At 40.5% G+C, this 22,228-nt stretch overlaps 1 long non-coding RNA gene across 2 annotated transcripts in view; it reads left to right on the forward strand.

Annotated features, from left to right (window-relative positions):
• The window catches only part of LOC129563255 (uncharacterized), a 174,330-nt gene that overhangs the window by 37,482 nt on the left and 114,620 nt on the right, over positions 1-22,228 (forward strand). Inside the window, exons 1-2 of one of the 2 annotated variants that reach the window (XR_016038194.1) lie at positions 1,836-2,867; positions 5,357-5,572. This is a non-coding gene — a long non-coding RNA (uncharacterized LOC129563255). Of the gene's footprint in view, positions 1-1,835; positions 2,868-5,356; positions 5,573-22,228 lie in introns of those variants that run through there. The other variant, XR_016038193.1, reaches the window with a different exon arrangement.

The raw sequence follows: 22,228 nt of genomic DNA on the forward strand, positions 1-22,228 counted from the left end.
CATAGGAACTGAACCTGTATTTCCTGCATTGGCAAGTAGATGCTTAACCGCTGAGCCCCCAAAGAAGCCTGGGTATAATCTTAGGCAGCTCCTTAACTCATTCTTTCCTCCTAGCAACCCATCTGACTTTTGTGAGAATTGACAAAAAGTGTCAGGCATTGCACACAGTGGGTAGATACAAATGCTCATTAAACTAAAATGAAAGATAGCTGTTTTAAGTGGAAGGAGGTTTACAAAGTTGAAGCTCTTCTGCCTTCTGCCAAGTTTGATCTCAAATGTGCTGAGTGCTGGTGTGATAGGAGGAAGGAAGATGATAATGGAAAGGCAAAATAAATGTCCCCAAGCTATTGTTGCCCGTTTGTCCCTCTCCTGAAAACTAAGAAGATACGGTGGAGCAATTCTGAGCAGCCCGGCTTTAGGGTCAGATGTCTGTTTTGGGAAACTTGCTCTGATAGTGGAGTGAAAAAGAAAACCAACTAGGGAGTTGCTGCCGAGTTCTGGGTGAAAGATCGTGTTCACCTGAGTTAGGGAGGTGAGAAAGGGGCTGGGGAGGTAGGCGAGGGTTTCTGTAGATTTTTAGGATACAGAATCTATAGGATTTTATGGTCATTTACATGAGAGGGGCAAGATAATGAAAGAGCCTTAAAGGAACTCTAAAATAGTCACTAGTAAGATCTAGGAGTAAGAGCAGCAAGGTGGTTCCTCTGAGAAGATGACACCATTTTTGTCACTGCATCCCCTCACATGGTTGTTGCTTCTCAGTCCAGAAAGGGGCTTATCAGAGAAGTGAAAGCAGGTAAGATGAACAGGAATATCGCTAAGGCTGTGTCTCAAAGGGGCAACCGTGAATGCTAAAACGAGCAACAGCGTCACCTGGGAACTTGATAGAACTTGTTCCACTCAAACTTCCTGAGTTATAATCTAGGCATGGGGCTCAGCAATCTGTGTTTCAACAGACCCTCCTGGTGATATCTATGCATATTAAAATTTGAATACTGCTCTAAAGAAGTCATTTTGATCCTGAAAATATGTCCATTCATCAAACCTCTGGGCAGTCAGACAAAATGGATGTATAACCAGGGGCCTCTGAAGTGGGCCAGGATTCAAGCTGAAGAACAGTTAGCTAGACATTGGCAATGAGGCAAAGGTTTAGCTTCCTCTCCCATCTAAAGATACCACGGGAAACCTTCCAAATTCTCAAGAGAAAGATGTTTCTGATGTATATTGTTTGCCTTTAGTCTTACTCAAAATAAAACATTTTCAAAAGGAAAGTAAAAGTGAAGGAAAGGTGGAAAATGCAGGAGGCACACATACCACTTAGCATTGCTCTTGGGAACGCCAGGCCCTGCTTCCTCACCTGGCATTTTCAGTCACCTCCCACACAGCTTGCTCGAAGGCCTGCACCCAGAATCCCCTGTGGTTTCAGAATCTATAGAGCAGGGGTGTGGATCAAATGGGGTGGCCATAAGGACACCCTGACTGTTCTTCTCTAGTGGACTCAGTCAACCAGGAAAGGGTTCTAGTGAAGCCTGACGAGATATTTAGAGTTCTTCAATCACTGCAGCAAGAGGATGGGCAGACCAGGAGTGAGGCATATGGGTGAAGTCAGTTCTGTGTGACCCACAGAAGGGACCTCAGGATGTTTCAGTGTGTACGTCCACCTCTGAGCCTCAGCTGGCTCATATTCAAAATGAAAGGTGCTGTGTGCTAAGTCACTTCATTCATGTCTAACTCTTTGCAACCCCATGGATTGTAGCCTGCCAGGCTCCTCTGTCCATGGGATTCTCCAGGCAAGGATACTAGAGTGGGTTGCCATGCCCTCCTCCAGGGGATCTTCCTGACCCAGGAACGAAACCTGCATCTCTTATCTCCTGCACTGGCAGGTGAGTTCTTTATCATTAGTGCCACCTGGGAGTAAAAGGTGGTGGTGGTTTAGTGACTAAGTCTTGTCCAACTCTTGCAACCCCATGGACTGTAGCCCACCAGGCTTCTATGTCCATGGGATTTCCTAGGCAAGAATATTAGAGTGGGTTGTCATTTCCTCCTGCAGGGGATGTTTTCAACCCAGTGATCAAACCCATGTCTCTTTCATTGTCAGGCAGATTCCTTACTGCTAAGCCACCTGGGAAGCCTCTAAATGAAAGAGTGAGGCTAAATGGTACACCCAGTATTTTAATTTTTACTTGCTCTTTCATGCCCCAGAAGTCTTGATCCTAGAGATGATATCAATTTAGTTTTTGTAGCATGAGAGAATAATATTCACGAAACTCTATATCATTCCCTATTTTAGGGAAGGGATGTCGGGATTTTTAGGATTGAATTGAATTTAGAGCAAGATAAATCCTGTCCGACTCATATACTCCCAGAGGATTCTGTGAACATTTTAATCCTTGTATATCTAGTGTTTAATCCTTGTATAGCTAGTGTTTTTGAGGGCGATGTCAAATTTCCATTGGCAAATAGATTTGAATTATGAAGAAGGAAATTTCTCCAGCATTATAAATGGTTCTAGAGCAAGATTTTAAAAATCTTTCAAGAGTCTTCAAGACACAGAGAAAGGTGATGATTCTGAAGGAGCACCTCATTCTTTAATATCTTCATCTTCAAATTAAAGCATTGAATAAGTTAGGGTTTGGTTTTTTCCCCAAAGTTTTTATATGGTCACAGCTCAGAGTGTCCACAGTTGTAGTTTTCTTCCACACAAAATTAGTTCCTTTACTTTTACTGTTTCCTTTGTCTTTCCTTTTATCATTTGTAAAAAACAGTTTTTGAGCAAGACTCAAAGGCAAGTAGAATGAGCCAGAGGCATCTTCTTTCTCTAGAATATTTGGAAGGCTTTACTTGGCAACTTCAAGTGGAGGAGAAAGGTGAGTCTTTTCCTCATTTTGTTCCTAAATGTTCAGCCAACAATATTTTGACTTGAGTCCTGTCCCATTTCAGAGGATTATACATCTGTTTTGTCCAGCTTCCCAGAGGTTTTGTGAATGGGTGCATTTTCAAAACCAAACATAATAACAAAAGAAGAAAATTCACATAGAACTTCTTAAAAAAAGACTAAATTGTTTTCTTGACTTCCAATAACTATGGTACCTTTTAATTATGACTTGAGTTAAGGTATTAATTCCTGAACTGAGTGAAATACACTTCTTTCTTGTTTATTCTGTTACACAAATGCTTACATAATTTTGCCTTAAACATGATGTTTTTCTGAAAATTTATAGTAGCTGAAAGCAATTTCCAGAAAGTGAAATGATTCCTCACAACACCTCTATGCAGTATATTTGGAGAGAGGTTGGAGTAATTGTATTTCAAACAAAAGATAAATGCAAAGAAGGATGGGGTGATTAAAACTACTTAGTGAATCACTTTATATAAATTCAGAGCTTAGTTCATTCAGGAAAATTCCATAATATTCCTATTAATAATCAAGTTCTTCATATATTTGGGATGAAGATGAGATGTTGATAGGGATCCTGAGATCATCTATGGGCTCAGTAAAAAGGAGTGATGTTTAATTCTCATGTTTGATTCAACATGTGCACTGATATGCACATTTCTGGATTCCAGGGTTGGGCAGAATATTGTGAGGGCTATAACAGGTGGTTTCCCTTGTTTGATCTGGATGTAGTGTGCTATACGCAACGCAATGACTCACAGAAAAATGGCAGACCCGAAGCAAAGGCAAACCTATGAAGCAGATATAATTTCTTTTTAAAATAAAAGTGAAAAGGTGAAAGTGTGAAAGTGTTTGTCATTCAGTCATGTCTGACTCTTTGTGACCCTATGGACTATAGCCTGCCAGGCTCCTTTATCCATGGAATTCTCCAGGCAAGAATACTGGAGTAGGTTGCCATTCCCTTCTCTGGGGGATCATTCCAACTCAGGGATTGAACCCGGGTCTCCTGCACTTCAGGCACATTATTTACCATCTGAGCCACCAGAGAAGCCCTAGTATAGTAAAACTTTCCTTTTAAAAACTCTCTCCACCCTCTTCACACCTACTTTTTGGAGTAAGTGCTTTGTATACTTACTTGCATTTTCCCAACTAGATGCCCAGGGTTTCTAAATTTATCACTCTTCTCTGACCCTCCCTTTTTGGGTCTCACTACCTATCTCACCTTTCATTCACAGATTCAAAAAACCTATCCAAACTGTGAGCTAAAAACACTAGAGTGGGAATGGGGTGTCCATAGGCTACAGATGTTACACTGCCTGGAAGGGAACCCAATCCATTACATCCATCTACAATTAACTAGACAACACCCTGGGTCCAAAAGAAGAAGATACAATTTAAAGAACTGTCAAAGGAATAGGAATAGGAGAGTGCAGAACTATAGGTAGCAGCGTCATGGCTGCCTGGGGTAGGTTCCAGGAAGAAAGGTTGTGATAGCGTCCTCAGAAGAAAATTTTGCAAAAGAGAAATGAGAAAGTGTTAGAGCAAATGTTGCCTGTTCTGCTTAAGAACTGTCCTGACTTTATGACATCTTTCCCCTGAGAAAACATGCATAGGCAAAAATAGTCAACGGCATACACCCAAGAGAATTGAACAGATAATAAAACTGTGCAAGTTCCAAAATGCTGTAATATTTAGCATCAGTAGTTAAGAATGCTCTGGAAAAGTTATTGGCCTGACTGGAGAAAGAGAGTCTTGTTTTCTTGCAATTATTTTGAGAGGGTAGAAATAATGGTTCTTCTGATTTTCTTATTTTTATAGGATACTTGATTCTGTTTGAGGCTAGCTTATGAATTTGGGCTTGTTCTAATTTATAAGTGACCTTTGGATGAGTCTGTAGTTGTTCCTGGAATTTATACCACAGGGATTCCCTTTCTGTACTCCTTAATTAATTACTCAACATATCACACATAAATACGATAAGAAGGCAGACAAACATTTAAATTATTTTCCAAAGGAAGCTTACGTTGGAAAATATTTGAACTACATCCATCCTGTGGGTTTCTTTTGTTTAATTAAAGCATTTTTTCATAACTTAGCCTTCCTGATAAATTATTACTCAAAATCATTGAAGCTTATGGTTTCTTCTTCAGAATACTGGTGGCAACCCAGTACCCATTCAAATACTGCCTCTGACTTTAAGTTGCAGTAAGCCCACAGGGAAGCCTGGCCTGCTGCAGTCCATGGGATCTCAAAAGTCAGGTGCAACTTAGCAACTGAACAACAACAAGAAGCCCACCCCACAGTACTTAAATGCTTCATGTGAAAGGTCAACTAAGATCCCAGGTCCTGCGAGGGGAAGATTTTCTACTCTGCTAACATGTTGGTTTCTATTCTGAATATTCTGCTATAAGATCTAGTATGACAATTCTGTGTCCTTTCTTTTCATGGAATATTTTGTAGATAAAAAAAGCAAGGAGAAGCTGCTTCTCGAAACTATGGATGATTGTCCCCTTGGTGACCTGAATGACAAATGTGGGTAGCACAAGGCAATGGGAAAGTGATCTGCCTTCCAGGATGTCAGCAGATGGTCTCCTGGACTCATCATCTGTATTGCATCAAAAACACATGGAAGTTGTTTTCCACAGAGGCAGAGCTCTGCCCCAAACTTGGCACCAGGTCAGTTCCATACTGGATAGTTATTGGGGAACTTTTTCCCTACAGTACCACTGTCATTATGCCACTTCCTTGCTCAAAATTATTCACTGGTTTGGTAGTGCTATTGTCTGGATGTTGTGCCACCCCGCTCAACTCATATGTTGAATCCTAACCCCCAAGGTGATGGTATTAGGAGATGGGGCCTTTAAGAGGTAATTAAGTCTCTAAGGAAGCGCCCTCATGGGTGGGATTAGTGACCTTATAAAAGAGGCCCAAGGACACTCCCATCCCCTCTTACACTGTGTAAGAACATGAGAATGTGGCCGAGAGGGCACCGGCTCTGAAACAGAATTTGGGCCTTTGCCAGAACCAAACCATGCTGGCACCCTCGTCTTGGACTTCCCAGCCTTCAGAACTTTAAGAAATTAATTTCTGTTGCTTATAATTCACCCAATCTACGGTATTTTGTTATACCAAGTAAGACTGGTAGGCAGAATAATGGTCCCTAAAATATGTCCAAAAGAATACAATCTGTCCATATTCTAATCCCCAGAACCTTTCAACATATTACTTTACTTGGCAAAAGAGCCTTTGTAGATGTGATTAAAGTAAAATATCTTGAGATGGGAAGATTAATGTGAATTACCCAGGTGGACCCAATATGAGTCCTGAAAAGCAGAGAATCGTTTTCAGCTGTGATGAGAGAGCAAGTGAGAGAGTAAAAGCCAAAATGAAAAAGAAGAGAGAGGGAATGTGCTGACGAGATGAAGGGTCAGAGAGATGAGGTGGTGTACAGGGAGATTTGAGGCTTGAGAGATCCTCATAGTCCTCCCCAACCCACCCTCTTATCCCCACCACACTTCTTCTCACGCTGTTGCTTCTCTGCTTCTCACATCTGAATCTTCACCATCTATTGTCTGCATCCCACTCTGGAACAAAGCCAGTTCTAACCCATAATGTTTTCTCTGCTTTCACATTCCTGCACAACTTACTTCTGTACTACATTGTACACCTAATACAGATACTCAAACTTGCTGGTCTAAGGCTGTCTCTACATTCTTAAGAATTATTAAGGATTCCAAAAATCCTTTGCTTATGTGGATTATATCTTTATTTACTGTATTAGTAATTAAAGAAAATTTTCAAGTAATTATTTATTACTTTATTCTTAAATAACAATAATGATCTCATTTCATGCTAACATAAATAACATATCTTAGTAAAGATAGCTTATTTTCCAAAACAAGAAAATTTAATAAGTGTGGCACTCAGTTTTGCAAATCTTTCATGTTTGGCTTAATAGAAGACAGCTGGATTCTCAATCTATGTTCCATCTCTTGCTATATACTTTGGTTAAAGTATTTGAATAAAAAATCTGGCCTCAAACAGAATGCAGTCATAAAAGGAAATTATTTTTAAAGCATTTCCAGATAATTCTAGATATTCTTCTTTGATATTACACCAAAACTTGATAAGTGGTATTAAATAGTTTCTTAAAGGTTAATTGCAATGTAGATTCTAAAACTATATCAGTGAGTCAGTTACTACTCTGTTACTTTAAAATCCATTGATTTCCCTTGCACTTTGAATGGAATTTTTCCCCATGCATGATTTTGTAGCACGCATGATTGGTTATTTGGAAAATACTGGCTTACGGAGTCATGCAAACCTTTCAAGTGTTAACACAATTTTATGATGCAATATCAAAAATCATGTTTGTTAGAATCACCACCGATATCATCAGAATAGTATTTATGTATTGAAAAGCTACTTCATAATGGTAAGTACAAGATTTTAGAAAGCTTGAATTTTATTGTCAACAAATATCATCAGTTGTTTTCCTTGATGTGATATGCTTCATTCATTTTTTAAAAATACTGCCAAATATCCAAGTCTGAAAATCCAAACAGACTCAAGTTTGTCAGTCTTTGTTTCATGGAAAAGTAGTGTCAATTCCCTCTTATAACTTAAACTGTGGTGAGGGGAGGCATTAACATCTAGTATCTTTGCCCTCAGGCTTCGAGCAAGGCACAGATTTTCCTACAAATGAGCATTAAATGTTTAAAGGATCTGCCCATATTCCTTCAGTTAAGAGTAATCAAATTCATAGGCATGTGCCAGCTGCAAGACAAGCAGGCAATCTCTCTTGTTACTTGGTAAAACAAGCTAGCAGGGAGACAGAATTGAAGGCAGTCATAATGACCTTCCAGTCTTTCCTGTAGTCTCTCCTTCTAAGTGGGCTTCCACAGTGGTTCAGCGGTGAAGAATCTGCCTTCGATGCAGAAGATGCAGGAGACAGGGATTCGATCCCTGGGTGGGGAAGATCCCCTGGAAGAGGGTATGGCAATCCACTCCAGTATGCTTGCCCGGAGAATGCCATGGACCGAGGAGCCTGCCAGACTACCGTCCATAGGATCACAAAGAGTCAGACACGACTGAAGTGATTGAGCATGCACACGCACTCCTCCTAAGTGGTACTGTTTAAAAGGTACAGGAAAGTATAGGAGGAAGGGGAAGTCGTCTCATAGCCCACATGTCTAAGGCTGAGGTGAGATGGGCCTTAAGAGCAATAGGAAAGTGAGCTCTGGAGAGCAGTTCCAGTAAAACAAACTGAATTGAAGCTGTGGGCTTTCTAGCTTCATTTCCCATCTCTCTCCATTATGTTCTTTAAGAATGTGAAGTAAAGTCCCTCAGTCGTGTCCGACTCTTTGAGACCCTGTGGACTATAGCCCACAAAGCTCTTCCATCCATGGGATTCTCCAGGCAAGAATATTGGAGTGGGTTGCCATTTTCTTCTCCTACCTGACCCCAAATAACTATGTATGTGTCAGAAAAGAATCAATATAAAACACAGATTAGGGAGGGGAGATAGAGAAGACAAATACAATAGAGAATTAACTAAAGAAAAAGATAATTCAACTCACTGTAATTTTAAAGAAATTTAAAGTTTAAAAAGTCTCATAACAAAAGGAGATGTTAAAACAGTGAAGGATGATAAGCAAATTAATAGAGCAAGTTGGAAGAGAGAAGTAAAATATTACATTAGAGGAAAATCATAATGAAATAATAAAAGTAGAATAAGTACAATTTAAAATGAAGCTTAGAATATAAAACAGTCTATAGAAGAGTATACAGGAAAAATAGGGGAAGAAAAGATACCTGTGACTTACAGAGAAGACAGTAGACAGGTGGAATATACAAAATGCCCCATCTTCCTAAAGAACACACACACACAGACACACACACACACACAGACACACTCACTCATGCAATCAACAAAAAGATTCAGAAAACTGCAGAAAAGAACTTTCCCAAAATAAAAATGTGAATTTGGAGGTAGGAAAAAAACATCATGCCAATGCCAAGAAAGATTAATACAAAAACCTGCTGTGACGCATCTTGATGAAGTTACTGAACTTTAAGGGTAAAGAAATAATATAGGCATCCAAGCAGAAGTTTAACATTAAAGGGGAAAATGAAGTTTTCCTCAAACTTGTCCAGAGCAACTGGTATTTTTTTCAATATAATTTATTTTATTTTTTTTGGCACGGCTGTGCTGGGTCTTTGTTGCTACGAGGACTCTTCTCTAGTTGTGCAAGCAGGGGCTACTCTCTAGGTGTGGTGCTCGGGTTTCTCAATGCAATGGCTTCTCTTGTTGCAGAGCATGGGCTCTAGGGCACGAGCTTCAGTCATTGTGGTACCTGGGCTCTAGAGTACTTTCCACCAATTAAATAAGTGAAATTAAAAAAAAGAAAAGTTGTGGCACAAAGGACTTAGTTGCTCTGCAGCATGTGGGATCTTCCCAGATTAGGAATCAAACCTATGTCTCCCATATTGGCAGGCAGGTTCTATACCACTGAGCCACTTGGAAAGCCCCACAGCAACTCTTGATACCAGAAAAATGGAACTGTTTTGACAAAATCTAAGAGAAGTATGAATTGTATGCCTAGATAAGTTGCTTTTCAAATATAAAACCAGGAGACATTCTCAAGCGTACAAAAAACCCACAGACTACAGCACCCATAATTTGCTCATAAAAAAGGAAAGAACTTGAAAATGAAACCAGGCCAACTTAGATATGAATCAAAATTTAAAACTTGGGCATAAAGAAGTTTAAAACCCAGCTGTGGTATTATAATAATAAATAGATTTAAATTTAGAATTAAGACTAAGCAGTTATGAAAATATGGTTACAGGAAAAAATAAAACTGCTATAGAGCTTTAAATTGTAAAAATAATACAACTGACAAAAATCAAAAACTAGAGAAGAGGAACATTAGAATAAACTGAAGTGTGTTTAATTTCTTATCTCTCAGGGCAAGGACTTAACAGATGAAGTTCAGTGTACTTTCTTCACAGAAAGACAGTGCATCTGATTGCTTTCTGTAGATACCATTAACAAATGATTGCTGAATAGTGCTTCAGAGACAGTAGAAAAACCAGTCACCACATCTCAAAATTAAGAACAAAAATAGAAGTCTTGAAGAATAGAGACATAATTGGTCTTCATCACAGGAGAAGGACCTCTTTTGAGGCAAATATATAGCAAATAGGATTTTAATATTTTCTTCATCTAAGTACGAATAGGTGTAGGTTAAGGAAATGTTCATATCTCCTGTGGTTACTGGATTATACAAGAGCTGTCAGCAAAATGCCCCCAAATTTTTTCTTCTTGATTTTGTTTATGGTTTTATAAAAACTAACCATATTGACTAGACTAACTTTACCTTTGGTGGTCATTTTTTCCTATTTAGCTGTGTTATAATTGGAGACATGAGGATGATTCATATGACCACACTTATATGACAGCTAAAGCTGAAGATTGTACATGAGTACATGTGGTATAACTTGGCTAGAGAAATGTATAAATATAAAATTACAATGGAAGATGTAATTTCCAGTGAGTAAACAATTCTGAATAACACGTACAAGGCCAAGCATGCCATACTCTGCCATATAGGTAACCCAGAGGAAGAACAAATAGAAGATGGACTTGTGCTTTAGATTAGATTTCATTTCAGAGATGTAACAGAGCTGGAAGAACATGGCCCTGGTGTCAAACCAGATCATAAAACCTGGCACAGCCTCTTTTATATTGAATATCTTTGGATTAATTAAAGTACTTAAAATCTAAAGCAATTGACTTAAAATCTACTAAAGCAATTGTTTCCTCATTTTTATAAAATAATAGCCATAACAATACCACCTACCACAGGGTCATTGTGAAAAGTGGTGAAATAGCCTATGTGGTGAATTTAGTTGGATATATTCTCAGTAAATGGCAGCTAGATGTGGCCAACTTAGAAAAAAAGGTGACATGAAATGCCTACCTCTAGAAAGTGGTTGTAGAAATGTTTTTAAGTAGTTGGAAAGGACAATCTTCTGCCTTTCGCTTCACATTGCCAGATATTGGCAGTCCGACAGGCATCTTGAATTCTAACCCTAAATCCTCCGTTAGTGTTCTGTGTGGCCTTGGAGCCTTAGTTTCTTTGGCTCTATGATAAGTAGATCACTACCTGACAATATATTGTTAGAGCCAAAGATATATAAGGAAGTGTATGTGCGTGTGTGCTCAGTTATGTCCGATTCTTTGCAGCTTCATGGACTGTAGCCTGCCAGGCTCCTCTGTCCATGAGATTTCCTAGGCAAGAATACTGGAGTGGGTTGCCATTTCCTCTTCCAGGGGATTTTCTCAATCCAGGGATCAAACTCAGGTTTCCTGAGTCACCACATTGGCAGGCAGATTCTTTACCACTAAACCTGGGAAGCCCTAGGAGATGTAAGAACTCTGAAAAATATGATGTTCCATATCAAGTGAGGAGGTAGCTGGTGGTGTCAACAACTATGCTTTAACAGCTACACTTTCTTTTCATTTCATTTTGCTATTCTTTCTCTTAAACTAAGGAGCTAAGAAACCATGTGGTCTTGGAGGGGGATATTTTTGTGTCTTTGTGTTCCTTTCCCAGGGATGCCTGTGAATGGAATATCCTTCTCCCTTACTGCACAAAATCCCTATTTATCCTTCAAGACTCAGCTTAAATGTCACTGCTCTCTGAAACCTGCCTTAACTGTCCCCATTACCGGTGTTCTCACAGTATACTGTCTCTTTGCAGTGTTTGTTACATTGTCTGGTGGTTCTTTCCTTTTTTAAAAATTGGGATATAGCTACTTTACAATGTTGTGTTTCTGCTGTATGATGAAGTGAATCAGTTATACGTATACATATACCCCCTCCCTCTTGGACATCCCTTCTAACCCCCCCCCCCCGACATCCCATCCATTTAGGTCACCACAGAGCACTGAGCTGAGCTCTCTATACTATACAGTAGCTTCCCATTAGCTATCTATTTTATACAGGGCAGTGCAATGGCACCCCACTCCAGTACTCTTGCCTGGAAAATCCCATGGACAGAGGAGCCTGGTAGGCTGCAGTCCATGGGGTCGCAAAGAGTCGGACATGACTGAGTGACTTCACTTTCACTTTCATGCACTGGAAAAGGAAATGGCAACCCACTCCAGTGTTCTTGCCTGGAGAATCCCAGGGACGATGGAGCCTGATGGGCTTCCATCTATGGGGTCGCACAGAGTCAGACACAACTGAAGCAACTTAGCAGCAGCAGTACACATATGTAAGGTGGAAAGAACTGGGAGATTGGTGGTTATTTCTTTATAACTCTGCCTCTATCACCAGTGTGTAGCAACTAGAACATGAGTTCCTTGTAGTAGATACATTTTTTATCACCATCACCTGACAGATTGAGTGGTTTAGAGGAGGCTCTCAATAAATATTTTTTGGGGAAAGATAAAAGCTGAAAGTGGAGAGGAAATGAACAGTTACTGAGTATCTAATAAGTATCAGGCATGTACCAAACCCTTCATATACATTCTCTCATTTAATTATTATAGCACTAGCATCTTTTCATGTACCTATTCACTTAACAAATATTTATTGAGCCCTATACTGTGCCAGGCACTGTTCTAGATGCTGGGAATATAGCTACATTTATAATTCCAAGAGAGGGGAGACAGACAACAAATTAGCAAAACACGTATAAATATGTCAAGTAGTAAACTATGAACAGTATCATAGTTCACTGCTTGACATATTTATACGTGTTTTGCTAATTTGTTGTCTGTCTCCCGTCTCTTGGAATTGTAGGGCAAAATGATAGGATACTGAATGAGGAATTCCCCATGTCGGTAGGTGCCCAGTATGCTACTGGAGATCAGTGGAGAAGTAACTCTAGAAGGAATAAAGGGATGGAGCAAAAGCAAAACCAATACCCAGTTGTGAATGTGACCAATGATAGAAGCAAGGTCCGGTGCTGTAAAGAGCAATATTGCATAGGAACTTGGAATGTTAGGTCCATGAATCAAGGCAAATTGGAAGTGGTCAAACAGGAGATGGCAAGAATGAACATAGACATTCTAGGAATCAGTGAATTAAAATGGACTGGAATGGGTGAATTTAACTCAGATGACCATTACATCTACTACTGTGGGCAGGAATCCCTTAGAAGAAATGGAGTAGCCATCATGGTCAACAAAGGGTCCGAAATGCAGTACTTGGATGCAATCTTAAAAACGACAGAATGATTTCGGTTCGTTTCCAAGGCAAACCATTCAATATTACAGTAATCCAGGCCTATGCCCCAAGCAGTAACGCTGAAGAAGCCGAAGTTGAACAGTTCTGTGAAGACCTACAAGACCTTTTAGAACTAACACCCAAAAAAGATGTCCTTTTCATTATAGGGGACTGGAATGCAAAAGTAGGAAGTCAAGAAACACCTGGAGTAACAGGCAAATTTGGCCTTGGAGCACGAATGAAGCAGGGCAAAGGCTAATAGAGTTTTGTCAAAAGAACACACTGGTCATAGCAAACACCCTCTTCCAACAACACAAGAGAATACTCTACACATGGACATCACCAGATGGTCAACACCGAAATAAGATTGATTATATTCTTTGCAGCCAAAGATGGAGAAGCTGTATACAGTTAGCAAAAACAAGACCAGGAGCTGACTGTAGCTCAGATCATGAACTCCTTATTGCCAAATTCAGACTGAAATTGAAGAAAGTAGGGAAAACCACTAGACCATTCAGATATGACCTAAATCAAATCCCTTATGATTATACAGTGGAAGTGAGAAATAGATTGAAGGGACTAGATCTGATAGATAGAGTGCCTGATGAACTCTGGATGGAGGTTCGTGACATTGTACAGGAGACAGGGACCAAGACCATCCCCATGGAAAAGAAATGCAAAAAAGCAAAATGGCTGTCTGAGGAGGCCTTACAAATAGCTGTGAAAAGAAGAGAAGCGAAAAGCAAAGGAGAAAAGGAAAGATATAAGCATCTGAATGCAGAGTTCCAAAGAATAGCAAGGAGAGATAAGAAAGCCTTCCTTAGTGATCAATGCAAAGAAATAGAGGAAAACAACAGAACAGGAAAAACAAGAGATCTCTTCAAGAAAATTAGAGATTCCAAGGGAACATTTCATGCAAAGATGGGCTTGATAAAGGACAGAAATGGTATGGGCCTAACAGAAGCAGAAGATATTAAGAAGAGGTGGCAAGAATACACAGAAGAACTGTACAAAAAAGATCTTCACAACCAAGATAGTCACGATAACGTGATCACTGACCTAGAGCCTGACATCTTGGAATGTGAAGTCAAGTGGGCCTTAGAGAGCATCACTATGAACAAAGCTAGTGGAGGTGATGGAATTCCAGTTGAGCTATTTCAAATCTTGAAAGATGATGCTTTGAAAGTGCTGCACTCAATATGCCAGCAAATTTGGAAAACTCAGCAGTGGCCACAGGACTGGAAAAGGTCAGTCTTCATTCCAATCCCAAAGAAAGGCAATGCCAAAGAATGCTCAAACTACCGCACAATTGCACTCATCTCACACGCTAGTAAAGTCATGCTCAAAATTCTCCAAGTCAGGCTTCAGCAATATGTGAACCGTGAACTCCCAGATGTTCAAGCAGGTTTTAGAAAAGGCAGAGGCACAAGGGATCAAATTGCCAACATCCGCTGGATCATGGAAAAAGCAAGAGAGTTCCAGAAAATCATCTATTTCTGCTTCATTGACTATGCCAAAGCCTTTGACTGTGTGGATCACAGTAAACTGTGGAACATTCTGAAAGAGATGGGAATACCAGACCACCTGACCTGCCTCTTGAGAAACCTGTATGCAGGTCAGGAAGCAACAGTCAGAACTGGACATGGAACAACAGACTGGTTCCAAATAGGAAAAGGAGTGCGTCAAGGCTGTATATTGTCACCTTGCTTATTTAACTTATATGCAGAGTACATCATGAGGAACGCTGGGCTGGAAGAAGCACAGGCTGGAATCAAGATTGCTGGGAGAAATATCAATAATCTCAGATATGCAGATGGCACTACCCTTATGGCAGAAAGTGAAGAGGAACTCAAAAGCCTCTTGATGAAAGTGAAAGAGGAGAGTGAAAAGGTTGGCTTGAAGCTCAACATTCAGAAAACAAAGATCATGGCATTTGGTCCCATCACTTCATGGGAAATAGATGGAAAAACAGTGGAAACAGTGTCAGACTTTGTTTTTTTGGGCTCCAAAATCACTGCAGATGCTGATTGCAGTCATGAAATTAAAAGACGCTTACTCCTTGGAAGGAAAGTTATGATCAACCTTGATAATATATTAAAAAGCAGAGACATTACTTTGCCAACCAAGGTCTGTCTAGCAAGGCAATGGTTTTTCCCGTGGTCATGTATGGATGTGAGAGTTGGACTGTGAAGAAAGCTGATCGCCGAAGAATCGATGCTTTTGAACTGTGGTGTTGGAGAAGACTCTTGAGAGTCCCTTGTACCGCAAGGAGATCCAACCAGTCCATTCTAAGGGAGATCGATCCTGGGTGTTCATTGGAAGGACTGATGCTAAAGCTGAAACTCCAATACTTTGGCCACCTCATGCGATGAGTTGACTCACTGGAAAAGAGTCTGATGCTGGGAAGGGTTGGGGGTGGGAGGAGAAGGGGAGGACCGAGAACAAGATGGCTGGATGGCATCACCGACTCTGTGGACATGAGTTTGAGTGAACTCTGGGAGTTGGTGATGGACAGGGAGGCCTGGCGTGCTGTGATTCATGGGGTCGCAGAGAGTCGGACATGACTGAGCTACTGAACTGAACTGAGTGAACTATGAATAAAAATAAAACTGGATAAGAAGATAGAGTATGGGAGTTAGGTAATGTTTTAGATTAAGGACCAAGGGAGCACTTTGTAATGAGATGACTTTTGAGCAAAGATGTGAATCAAGTAAGATGATGGACTATAGCTATCTCAAAAGAGAATGTTCCAAATAGAGGGCTAGTAGTGCAAAGACCCCTAGACAGGAACACATGTGTTTGAGGGCCAATGTGGAGTCCAGTGTGTCTGGAGAGGAGTGATCAAGGAGCTGAATTACTTAAGAGGTCAGAGAAAGATGTCACATACCCTCATGGAAAGGCCATCAGAAAACTTTGTGATTTTATTTTCAGTGAGAGAGGATAGCATGGGAAGATTTTGACCAAAGAAGTGAGTTCTTTGGATGCTGTGGAGAATATAGACTTGGATGGAGCAAAGTGGTTGGAAGGAACCACTTACTCTTTCACTGCAATAGCTGAGGAGAATATTGATGGAAAAGGAGACTAGAATGATGGCAGTGGAGACCAGGTACTAAATATAGTTTGAAGTAGAGCTTATAGATTTTCTGGTAGATTGTGAGTGTGGCATGACATAAAGAGGCTTTAAGCCTGAGAAATTGAACAAATGCAAAGAGTATATACTGAAGTTGGGAGGCTGTGGAAAGAATAAGTTTGGGGAACAAAATGAGTCTGTTGTATTAAATTTAGGATGTCTATTATATATCCAAATGGAGTTGCTGAGTAGGCAATTTGACTTCAAAAACTAGGAATAAAACTACCATATGTGTGTGTTAGTCACTAAGTCGTATCCAACTTTTTGCTACCCCATGGACTGTAGCCTGTCAGGCTTCTCTGTCCATGGGATTCTCCCTGTAAGAGTACTGGAGTGGGTTGCCATTCCCTTCTCCAGGAGTCAAAACCACCATATGACCCAACAGTTCTACTACTGGGCATATACTGTGAGGAAACCAAAATTGAAAAAGATATATGTACCCCAGTGTTTATTGCAGCACTATTTACTATAGCTAGAAAGTGGAAGCAACCTAGATATCCATCAACAGATGAATGGATAAAGAAGTTATGGTACATAAACACAATGGAATATTACTCAGCCATAAAAAGGAATGCATTTGACTCAGTTCGAATGAGGTGGATGAACCTAGAGCCTATTATACAGAGTGAAGTAAGTCAGAAAGAGAAAGACAAATATTGTATATTAACACATACATATGGAATCTAGAAAGATGGTACTGATGAACCTATGCAGGGCAGCAACAGAGACACGGACATAGAGAAGAGACTTGTGGACACAGAGGGGAAGGAGAGGGAAGGACAAATTAAGAGAGTAGCATTAAAACATACATTACCATGTGTAAAATTAGATAGCCAGTGGAAATTTGCTATATGACACAAGGAGCTCAAGTCTGGTGCTCTGTGACAGCCTAGAGGGGTGGTATAGGGTGGAAGGTGGGAGGGATGTTCAAGGGGGAGGGGACATATGTATACCTATGGCTGGTTTGTGTTGATATATGGTAGAAACCAATACAATATTGTGAAGGAATTATCTTTCAATTAAAAATAAATACATTTTTTTAAAGTTTAAAATTAATGGGAAAAATTGTGGCTGGAGATACAGCCTTTTGAAGGTCACTGGCATAAAAATAATATTTAAAGTCATAGAAGTGGATGAGACTACCTGAAAAATCAGAATGCTGTGCTAAGTCACTTTAGTCATATCCGACTCTTTGTGACCCCATGGACTATAGCCCACCAGGCTTCTCTGTCCATGGGGTTTTCTAGGCAAGAATACTGGAGTGGGTTGCCATTTCCTCCTCCAGGGGATCATCCCAGCACAGGGATCGAACCAGCGTCTCTTAGTTCTCCTGCACTGGCAGACAGTTTCTTTACCACTGGTGCCACCCGGGACGCCCCCAAAATCAGAATAAACAGATGAAAATCGAGATCTGAAGACTAAGTCCTAGGTACTCCAATGATTAAAAGTTGGGAAAGAAAAAAGACTTCAGCAAAAGGGGCTGGGAAAGAATGGTCACAGAGGCAAGAAATGAAGGGGGAGTGGTAGCCCAGAAGCGAAGGAGAGGAAGTGATTCAAGAAGACAGAAATGATCAAAAGGATCAAATACTGCTCAGAGGTTCAACTCTGAGCTCTCAGAATTGATTTGGTAGGTTTATTATTGCCATTGGATCTGGTTATTTTAGTAGGTGTCTTCATCCTTCTTTGACATAATCAAACTGAAGTTCGAAGAGTTTAAGCAACTTGCCCGAGTTTAAACAGCTAAAAATCGGGAGAGGGGTGTATGCGACTGCAACACAAATCTGCGTCTCCAGTCAGTACTCTTTTTTTCTCCTTTGGTCACAGCTATGCTCTACACGAGGCACCTAGTCAAGGGTGAAATTGGGGACTGAATCCAACTTGTATTCTGCTTGCGAAACCAAATATTCTGAAGCAGGGAAGGGTCTGACTTGGGGAAGGGGTGTTTCTTCCCACAAAGGCAGCAGAGTCTTGTGTGATAGGAGGGAGAGTGATAAGAACTTGGACAAGTCAAAAGAAAAGATAAAAATTTTAAAGTAAATCTGATCATCGACTGTGTACAAAGATCACCTGTAGGTATTTAAAAACGTATGGATGGCTGGGCATCATTCCAGACCTATTGTATCAGAATCTCCAAAAATCATCATCTATGTACCCTAGCATTTATAGGTGGATTGTACATCCCAACATCAAAAGACCTTAAAATCTCAGATCTTACCACACCTACATAGTATCCAGAAGACTGTGGCTCTTTAAATCTGAGTGGGACATTCCAACATGCGCAACAGCACAAAGCAGTGAAGAGTCTGGAATGGATTTTCTCACTCTGCTCTGAAAATCCCTACTTCTGTCCCCTCCAATGCATGTGCAGTCTTAACACTGGTGGCCCCATATGCCATTCCCCTTGTGATAAGCAAAGAAACCCCTTCCCTATGAGCTTTCTTTTTTTTCCCTTTTTCCTTCTCCCAAGGCCCTTCTTATTAGATATTTTGCTAACCCTCCCTTCACAAGATCAACCTATAAAAGTGGCTCCCATATGTTATGCTAAAAGAGTACATCCTACGGGCTTCCCTGGTGGCTCATTGGTAAAGAAAACCTGCCAGTGCAGGAGACCTGGTTTTGATACCTGATCTGGGAAGACCCCACGTACCATGGAGCAACTAAGCTTGTGTGCCACAACCATTGATCTTGTGCTCCAGAGCCCGGAAACTGCAACTACTGAGCCCACATATCCTAGAGCCCGTGCTCAGCAAGGAGAAGCCACTGCAATGAGAAGCCCATGCTCTACAACTAGTGAAAACTCACACGGCAACAAAGACCCAGCACAGCCAAAAAGAAGTAAAACAAACAAACAAAATTAATTAAAAAACTTAGATACATCCTAGCTAAAAATGTGCCAGGTTTCAGAATGGTTGTGTGATGGTAGGGGCTGGAGGAGAATGCAAAGACAAATCTGAACCATCATATCCAAAATGTTCAAAAGTTCCAAAAGTGAACATGTTGATAATCACTGATAAAACCTAGTTTCCCATTCCACTTTCTCTTCCCTGTAGATAAGGAACTTGAAGCCCATGAGAATTAAGTGACTTGGGCAAGGTCATATAGCAAGTATAGTGGCAAGTCAAGAGTTAGAAGTCAGGAGATCCAGTGCTTAGTCTGGAACAGTGGAGGAATGGATGGTCTAGTGGGAATGTAGTATCACGTTACCATGTAACTACCTGTGACACTGAAAACGATCCTGATATCTGACCCTGTCACAGAGATTCTAATATAGTAGCATGGGATTGGGCCCCAGAATCACAAAACATTTCTGATGCTCAGAAAGTTTCAGGGAACTAAGACATAAAGTCATTAGCCATAGAAAATCTTATGAGCTTAGAAGCCTCCAGTTGGCTCTTTCTAGGAAAAAAAAAAAATCACAATAGGCCAAAATGACATAAGCACAAATACAGATTGATAGGTATTTTGAAGGAACTCTGAGCAGAGTATAGGTGACAGAAGCAAACACCAGATTTGACCCTACCTTTTCCAGCTCAGTCTTACCTTGAAGCTTGGCTGAAGACTTTCTGGATTCTATGGGCCATCTCTATTTAGGAAGCATCAAGTGAAACTGCAGGGCATAAAGGAGATGACTTCAGAGGATAGTGGAAGGACATAGAACCTTTGGCTTCTTGATTCTCTGGCTTGTGTCTAGCTCACGTCATTAGCATGAGTTAAATTTCCTATTGTCATGGTGAGCTGAGCCTTGGACACTCTCTAGTTCTTGGGAGAGCAGTATCTCAACTAACAATAAGGGCCATGAAAGCTTAGCTGAAAGGGCAAATCAAAAGGCAGCGGGACTAGACTTTCTGCTCCTGATTTGGAAGAGAAGTATCCCTGGAAGCAGTGAATGTTGAAGACCCCTTAACACAGATTCTCTGCTTTGCGTATCACTTTCCATAGATTATGCAGCTGCTTTTTCAAATATTTTCAAAAGGCAAGTGGGGATTTAGCGTGGCCAGTAATATAGATATACCTGTTCTCATGATCCAAGGAACACTCCATTTACTTTTCATTTAAATCAATTACTGGGTATTCCAGCTTTTTATATAGTACTCAGATCAAGGTTATTTGTGTAACCTTTTTCTGTGGGGGGGAACTGAGGCTTGAGACACACAAACGAGTGAGGCCCTGAGCATGGCTTTGCAGTGCAGTTAAGGGCAACAAGCAAGCAAAGCAAGAAAGAGAAGCCAATGCTTTAGGATGCCACCCCAGTAATGGCACCATCCTAGATGAATATGTCACAGCCACTGGGCCAAAGCATTATTAGGCAGCCCTCCTGGAAAAGGAAATGGCTAACCACTCCAGTATTCTTGCCTGGAGAATTCCAGGGACAGAGGAGCCTGGTGGGCTACAGTTGCAAAGAGTCAGACACGACTGAGCGACTATCACATCATCACAAATATGATTGATTGGGATCTGCCTTGTCCATTTGGAAGGTGAGAGTCATTCCTGCAGAAAGGGTATGTATTATCCTACCACCACCCTTCCCTCTGAAAACAACCAGCTTTTTGTCTGTATCTGAGGGTCTAATTCTGTTTTGTTTATTTTTGTTTTTTAGATTCAATGCATAAGTGGTATCATATGGTATTTGTCTTTTTCTAACATTTCTCTTGGCATAAAACCTTCTAGGTCCATCCATGTTGTCACAGATGGCAAGATTTCATTCTCTTTTCTAACTAATGTATCATTGTACATATGTAAATATACCACATCTTCTTTATCCTTTCATCAGTTGATAGACATTTAGGTTGCTCCCATATATTGGCTACTGTAAACAGTGCTACAGTGAAAATTGTGTTGTACAATGTGACGAACCTCCATCCATAGTTCTTCAGGCACTCTATCAGATCCAATCCCTTGAATGTATTTTTCACTTCGACAGTAAAATCATAAGGGATTTGTCTTAGCTCATACCTGAATGGCCTAGATGTTTTCCCTACTTTCTTCAATTTAAGTCTGAATTTTGCAATAAGGAGTTCGTGATCGGAGCCACAGTCAGCTTCTGGTCTTGTTTTTGCTGACTGTATAGAACTTCTCAATCTTTGGCTGCAAAGAATATAATCAGTCTGATTTTTATATTGACCACCTGGTGATATCTGTGTGTAAAGTCATCTCTTGTGTTGTTGGAAGAGGGTGTTGGCTACGTCCAGTGCATTCTCTTGGCAAACCTTAGCTAGTCTTTGCCCTGCTTCATTCTGTACTCCAAGGCCAAACTTGCCTGTTACTCCAGGTATCTCTTGACCTCCTACTTTTGCATTCCAGTCCCCTGTGATGTAAAGGACATCTTTTTTTTTTTTTTGGCGTTAGTTCTAGAAGTTCTTGTAGGTTTTCACAGAACAGTTCAGCTTCAGCTTCTTTGGCATTAGTGGTTGGTGCACAGACTTGGATTACTGTGATATTGAATGGTTTGCCTTGTAAACAAATAGAGATCATCCTGTCCTTTTGAGATTTCATGCAAGTACTGCATTTTGGATCTCTTGTTGACTATGATGGCTACTCCATTTCTTCTAAGGGATTCTTGCCCACAGTAGTAGATGTAATGGTCATCTGAATTAAATTCACCCATTCCAATCCATTTTAGTTCACTGGTTCCTAAAATGTCAATGTTCACTCTTCTCATCTCTTGTTTGACCACTTCCAGATTTCTTGATTCATAGACCTAACATTCTAGGTTCCTAAGCATTAGTTTTTACAGCATTGGACTTTACTTTCACCACCAGACACATCCACAACTGGGCATTGTTTCCACTTTTGCTCAGCCTCTCAATTCCTTATGTAGCCATTTCTCCATTATTCTCCAGTAGCATATTGGGCATCTACCCACCTGGGGAATTCATCTTTCAGTGTCATATCTTTTTGCCTTTTCATATTGTTCATGGGATTCTCAAGGCAAGAATGCTAAAGCGCTTTTCCATTCCCTTCT

Source organism: Moschus berezovskii, chromosome 9 (assembly GCF_049115385.1).
Source record: "Moschus berezovskii isolate FMDL1 chromosome 9, NW_MosBer_1.0, whole genome shotgun sequence".
In the NCBI taxonomy this organism is placed as follows: domain Eukaryota; kingdom Metazoa; phylum Chordata; class Mammalia; order Artiodactyla; family Moschidae; genus Moschus; species Moschus berezovskii.